Genomic DNA, 8,041 nt, shown 5'->3' on the forward strand with positions numbered 1-8,041 from the left:
TTTTCTTCAAGAAATGTACATATTGATGTTCTTCTGCACAACATATTACTGTAATATAAATTTGAATAATAAAAAATAAAAATAAATACGCTATTACTCAGGTCGTTCTTTTTTCAGCTCGGCTAATAGAGGTAATCCGTAAAACTATAACCCAAATGTTAACTTCATATGCCTCGGGTTTCACAGGTTAATTTTTAAACCAATTTATCGAAATTGGCTTTAAACAAAGTAAATAACTTAATAGGTTCACTGAACAATAATGTTCAAAGAAACAAGGAATAAGGAAGAATTTTGTTAAGCTTTCTCATTTATTCAAGACATGTTTGTGACGTCATCAGTTGATCTTTTTGTACTCTATATGAGTTATTGGATTGCGTTCTGTACTTTATGTCCTACAATATACTGTCCAATATTTAAAGAATGGACAGTCCAATATTTTAAGAATGGACTTCCGATATTTTATAAGAATGGACTGTCAATATTTTAAGAATGGACAGTCATTGTTCAAAAAATGGACAGTTATTGTTCTTATCATTACCAGTTATTGTTCAAATATTGGACAATCACTGTTCAAATAATGGGCAATCATTTATCTAATAATGGAGAATCATTGTTCAAATAATGGACAGTCATTGTTCTAATAATGGACAGTCATTGTTCAAATAATGGACAATCACTATTCAAATAATGGACAGTCATTGTTCTAATAATGGACAGTCATTGTTCAAATAATGGACAGTCATTTTTCTAATAATGGGCAGTCATTGTTCTAATAATGGACAGTCATTGTTCAAATAATGGGCAGTCATTGTTAAAATAATGGACAGTCATTGTTCTGGTAATGGACAGTCATTGTTTAAATAATGGACAGTCATTGTCCTAATAGTGGACAGTCATTGTTCTGGTAATGGACAGGTATTGTTCAAATAATGGACAGTGATTGTTCAAATAATGGACAGTCATTGTTCAAACAATGGACATTCATTGTTAAAAAAATGGACAGTCATTGTTCAAATAACGGACAGTCATTGATCAAATAATGAACAGTCATTGTTCTAATCATGAACATTCGGTACAAATAGTAGTATGGTGGTATCATAACGCGTGTTGACAAACTTGTTTTACTTGAATTGTGGAAAACTATATATGCACTTATTTGAAGAAAAAATGTTTTAAAAGCTCTCTTATTTTTTAGGTATAATAAATAATAATGAAATGTTGATTTTCATAAAAATCCGATTTTTAGGTTTTAACACCTCAATGACCAATGAAGATGTTTATTAGTTGTATATCCCTTAAAGAGAAGAAAACAAAAAAAATGTTAAACTTAAAAAGTTTCCGTATAACGCGAATAATGCACAATGAAAATATAGTTTGCACTTGTTATTTATCCGTAGAAGTTGGATTTTAAGTAAAAGTTAGATGACATTAAAATATTTATTATTAAGACTGGCCGAACCTCATAGGCTGACACATCTGATGCAGAAATGTGTTTCGAATGAGTGACAGTGGGCCGAAAGTTGAAATTCTTAATGGTTAAGCCTCATAAGCCTTGTACTTAATGATTGCCTATCTGCAATTTCATTGGCTGTAAATATATGTATTCTAAAAATAATTATTTGAAATTATAACCAACATACTATTTACACTTTATATGTACACGTAAATAAGAGCACAATTGTTTTGCTTTGCCTCTAAGATTTGCATGATTAGTATGTTTTCAACTGATGTGCCAGTGTACAAAAAGTTGACAATAGCGCCCTGAAAGTCATGATTTTGACCTCGTTGTTTTCATGTTTTAAGTAAGTGAAACGCCTCAAAGGGCCGAATTCAGAACATTCACTCTCACTCACACTCCAACCATCTGCTCGTATTCACACGCCTCGGTAGCACTCAACTTCATCAAGTGACCATTACAGTATATATATATATATATACATGTATGTTTACATGATCATATCGGATTATCTGTTTGACTATGGTGGTGTTATACATTGTAAACATATCTTTATTCTGAAACTGACCTTTTGGTCACATTTTAAAACAAGTGATTAATAAAAATGAACGTTTTAGATGTTAAATAACTGTTGCAAAATGCGTTTGAATGCATGTTGTTGTTTTGTTGTTGTTGTTTAATTTGTAGTTTTTCATTGTATAACCCGATTTAAATATGTATTCATATAAAATCTTGCTTTTGAATTCTGCATGAAGTGGTCTCTGGCGTTTAAATAATGATAATAATAATAATAATAATAATAATAATAATAATAATAATAATAATAATAATAATAATAATAAAAATAATAAAAATAATAAAAAATAAATAATGATAATAATAAAAATAAAATTAATTATAATAATTATAATAATAATAAAAACAATGATAAAAATGATGATGATGATATGGTGGTGTAGGTGGTGGTGCTGCTGCTGTTGCTGCTTATGATGATGGTGGTTGTGCTGGTGATGATGTTGATGATGTTAATAATAATAATAATAATAATAATAATAATAATAATAATAATAATAATAATAATAATAATAATAATAATGATAATAATGATGATAATAATAAAAATCCAACTGAATGTAGGCTGGAAAATACATATCAATTCCCTGACCATGCTCTGAAATGTCCAAGCGACGTTAAGTTAGCGGACTGGCGGCACAGCTGCCTCATGTTACTAGCGGCCTAAAATTGTTTCATATTCCAAAGCATTTTATATGCTTTCTTTTGTAAAACATGATAGATTAAATGTTTTTATTCATACATCAACATCCTTTTGCGAATATCAGCATTTTCCCCTTTTTCAGGGCTGCTGTATAATTGCACGCCCCTAGGCCGCTGGACTGCTTGATCGACTCTTTGAAAAAATGTTCCAGCGTGATTGATTAATTTTGCATAGGAAAACAATTATTTTAGAATTGTTTAAGAAAAAAATCGTATAAAAATGCTTTGAAGTAGAAAACAATTTAAGGCCGCTATGTTAATGTACAAATAAAAAACACTAAATTATCATTAAAATCATTACGAAACAAAACAAATATATGATTGGCGCGTCCTTTTGAAAACTTTATTTTTATATAGATGGCCACATTATTGAAGTTTATGCACTTCAATGGATTACCCCGGTCTCTTAAAAAAATAACTGGGAACGAGGATGTCACTTATTTGTTCCAAATATCTGATATATTTCAGTTTTTCTGCTTGTCGTGTACTTTTATCACTCACACTTATTCAATTCGTATTCACAACCTATCCTCGAGGGTCGTTCAAATGGCCTAGCCGAGCACTCACAAATGTCCCACTCACGCAAAACACTTGAGTCTCACTCACACCTGTGAATACGGACATACCTTTTACTCGAAAATATCTCGACAGAGGATAACTCATTGAGTGTGAGTGAGAGTGATTGTTTTGAATTCGGCCCAAACTGTCCATTATGTCCGCCAAAAAACTACCTCGGCACCGCGTTTTCGGCATTTCATCCTTACGGAAAAATATATACAATACAACACAATTCTGACTTAATTATATTTATGAGTTAAATTATTATTTTCCCCATATACTTTCATTATATATTTATTTTTATATTATATAAAAGTAATATTAAAGCAGTTCTCAATTTATTATAAAATAAAATACATAACCAAACAGAGTACTTGGTGTTTTATACCGTTGTCTGAATAATGTAGTAGATACCGTGTGTACTGCTCTTATTTGTAAACGGGGTAAAACAACAGAGGCCCTGCTAAGCTTTTGTACACGTTCATGTATAGATGGTTATTGTTTACTTACCATGAAACACTTCGAAATCCTGTACCCGATTACCAATAATTAACATGCGTTATATATATATATCCTTCTTCATGTTGTTGCATATATTGTAACCTGAATTAGTAATAAAACGTTTTCATGTTTGAAACTGTTAAAGGGTGTGTGCTTCGTTTTGCAAATTTGAAACAGCACTCTAATTAGTTCGACTTCGGATAATGATAATAGACATTTATTCTTAGTTATGAACCAAGTGTGACGATATACAAATACATTTAAACTGAGAGAAGCTTATACGTGTGGCCACCGGGTAGGCGTATTTATATCAATACATATAATATATAATTATCATAGTAATAAACTTACTTACCAGGTGAAAATATCCTCTAAAGACACCAAAATCTCTTCGAAAACCGCCATTATATTCCACATCACACATTTCCCTCTCTTAAAATTCGGCAAACACAAAACACGTTGGACCCCCTGGTTATAGTAGAATTGAAGGCAATTTTATATTGAAACATGTTAAATAGGCGCTTTTGTTCGAATAACAAAGACAAATAGTAGCATGCCTACATATCTTCGTTTGAGTACAAACCCGATATAATAGTATGTACAAAATATATGTCATGCGATGTATTTAATACAAGATCGCTCAGAAAATATTTAAAACAATAGATAATTCGATTATACATTTTAAGAAATGCTCTGAAGAACGATTAATATACTTTGTTGTAGTTAATTAATTTAATTTACATCTAATTATTAAAACAGTGATCGTTACATGTTTTACTGAACCTTCAGGATTCCTTCCATAGTTGAACAGAAATCGTTACACAAGTATCAATTTGAAAGCATCTGTGTATTGTATAAACACAGGGGCAGGATGCTTTTTTATGCAACGCCTCTATAATCGGAAAGGAAAGTCTGGAAAACTTGAGTGAAATGACCTGGTAGCTGGTTCTTTGAATAACATTGCCATTTAAATTCGGATATGCATCCACTGTCTTAGAGAGAGAGTAATGCCTAACAAAATGAAATGTTTGGGAAACATTCCCAAAATTACTAGGCATGGTAGGTAGATATTTTTTTGTTTCTGATTTAGCAAATATGCAGTATATCAAGATCATGGGACTGTGAAAGATTAACAGGTTCAGCAACCGCTATTTATAGTAATGGAATTGCTGAACGCCAAAAATCCTTGTCATTGCCTCAGTGTTCTTGAGTTGTGATATGTTATAAATAGTTAAAGTCTGGAACACGGTTACACTTAAAGATTATGTCAATATTTGTGGTGAAACGATTGAACTTTCTTTTATTCATTCATCGATTCATAAAAACTAAAATCGTACTCTGTCTAAAGGCTATGCATTCATTTTGACAAGGGTTATGGTTTATATAGGGTAAAAACTCAAAAAGAGTCCGGAAATAGCACTTGACCAGTAGTATCTTGCTTTTTCGATCATGAATTTCATCAAGCAACACCATTTATTTCATTGAACGTCTGTTCAACCCGAACTTCCGAACAAGAAAAGCAATTAAATAAGAGTCCGTTCTCACACAGTTTTGACTAAAGACTCGTATATGACTAATTAGACAATGATTTGATTTCAAACAACATCCATTATCAGGTTGTTTACCGGTGTCAAATGGCCAAGTAGTCTTATACTGGGAGCTGCCATGCTGATGTTGTTTTTATCAAAGTAATTATCGTCGTTTGTTCTTTATGCTGTGATATGTTAAACAAAAACAGCCTTTGATATTTCTCTAAACTAATGTGTTCTTGGCGCAGGTCTTTTGATATATGTATGTTTATAATATTCATCATGTGGTTAGATTTGTGACCGTTTATTAACCTCAACCTTTTAACAGTTTTCGAACCGGTCGACACTCAATTCTTTGACTAATTTCTTAAAATGTATTTTGATATCAGAACGTATTTAGTTTAACTATCAATGTACAATCCAGGGGTTCTAACGTGTTTTGTATTTGGGCAGTGAAAACACTTACTTGCCAGGTGAAAATATCCTCCCCAAACCACAAAATATCTTCGAACACCGCCATTTTATTCCGCTTCACACAATTCCCTTACTTAAAATTTGGCAAACACGTTGTACCCCCTGCAATCGCTAGCTTCGTTATTCTAATACATTTATATTTTACATTGACAAGCTTTTACCAATACTAGGAGCCAAGCGTTTATATTTGTTTGGTATTTGGCATTTGATTGTCGGGCAAAAATACACAAGATTATGGTTAGTTAACTGCCAATTCGATTGTTAATGTAAGCTCTTCGTTGAAATTCCTGCTTATTTGTTCGGAGAAATACAGTTGAGGTATTGTCTTGATGTTATTGTGGTCAACAAACTTAACAAACCGATGGGCACTACAGGCACATAGCAACACATTTAACAAACTGATGAAAACTACAGGCACATAGCAACACATTTAACAAACTGATGCGAACTACAGGCACATAGCAACACATTTAACAAACTGATGGACACTACAGGCACATAGCAACACATTTAACAAACTGATGGAAACTACAGACAACTACAGGCACATAGCAACACATTTAAAAACTGACGGACACTACAGGCACATAGCAACACATTTAACAAACTGATGGAAACTACAGACAACTACAGGCACATAGCAACACATTTAACAAACTGACGGACACTACAGGCACATAGCAACACATTTAACAAACTGATGGAAACTACAGGCAACTACAGGCACATAGCAACACATTTAACAAACTGATGGAAACTACATGCCCATAGCAACACATGTAACAAACTGATGGGTACTACAGGCACATAGCAACACATTTAACGGAAAGACCTCATAGACTTACAACTATCTTAATCAATACAGGTAGTTACTTTTTTAACATGGCATAAATAATCGCCTCTAGATTGGCTGAATAAAGTAATACAAATAATTTAAGCTTCGTGATCACTGTATTCAATACCATTTTTATGATAACTTATTGATCTAGTTTTATTTTGGTAAATTATGTGTTTCCATTAGTACGATTTTAAGTTATGAATATTGTAATATGGATCTGTCGAGAATTTTTTATTTATTCTAGGTATTTTCGCATTACTTATTGGAACTACATTTATAAAACTGTCCGTTATGAAATTTTGTTATTGTTTACAATTTGTTGATGGTTTTTCATTTCATTTAATATGTTACTTTGGTGTCGTTACCAATGGTAATTACAGAGACAAGCCCATATAGATTCATTACAAGGGTATTGCTAAACGGTATTTTTTTTTCTCTTTTGGCAATTTTAATAAAAAAAAACTAGGGTCACCGCCATCTTACCTTATATAAAATGTATGTTTCCTTTTTGAAACTGTTTTTATTAAATGCATACATATTAGAGTAGATTGGAATCGATTAGCACTAGGAGGAAATCTGAAAAGTACAAAAAGTGTGAAACAAGAAATTGGTTGAGAATAACGTAAGCTTTAGTAATAGGAAATTATTCAAGTTTTCGCATTAAGACATCAATATTTTAACTTGCAAACATTTATTGTCGATTTCGGATAATTGTGTCATTAATAATTAATATCAATCTGGATGTATGCACGGCTTATAAAGGGTCAATCTTGGTGAACAGTTTCATAAGAATCTATGCTTGAATGACCCTACCCGTTTCCCTGGAATAGTTTTTATATCTCTAAAGAATAATAGAAACAAAAACACCCAAAAGACTTGCTTTTCACTGTTTGTGACCTTCCGTCGCCCGTTTAAATTTTCCTCAAAATGACGCAAGTGGAGCAGGTGCACATTTTCATTGGGCAACTATGCCGTGATCTATAGTCGCCCTACCTTGCCGTGATAATCTCACTGGTGGAAAAGATAATTGTCTTTATATATAATATTGGCTTTATAAAGTGATATTTGTATTATAACACAATTATCTGATATTAATTAAAGCGTTTTTTAGCAGTTATGCATGCATAACGGAGCTTTGTAGCTTTTAGCGCCGACTGATAATGTAAATTAGGTTGCTGATCACGGCAGTTCTAACAATGCTGGGGTTGATAAGCCCGTTGGCGCATTATTATTTAAATGCTAAAAACGTTTCGTCGATCTGCCGCTTGTAGATTCAAATTTACGGTAATAAAAGTCTGCATTCCTAGAGCCTTTAAAATATATCGATTGCTTTGTATGGTTAAAGTTTGTTCTATATTTCATTAGAACAGACTATGGTATTTACTAGGGCGATACATATATAGTACCAAA

Source organism: Mya arenaria, chromosome 1 (genome assembly GCF_026914265.1).
Source record: "Mya arenaria isolate MELC-2E11 chromosome 1, ASM2691426v1".
In the NCBI taxonomy this organism is placed as follows: Eukaryota; Metazoa; Mollusca; class Bivalvia; order Myida; family Myidae; genus Mya; species Mya arenaria.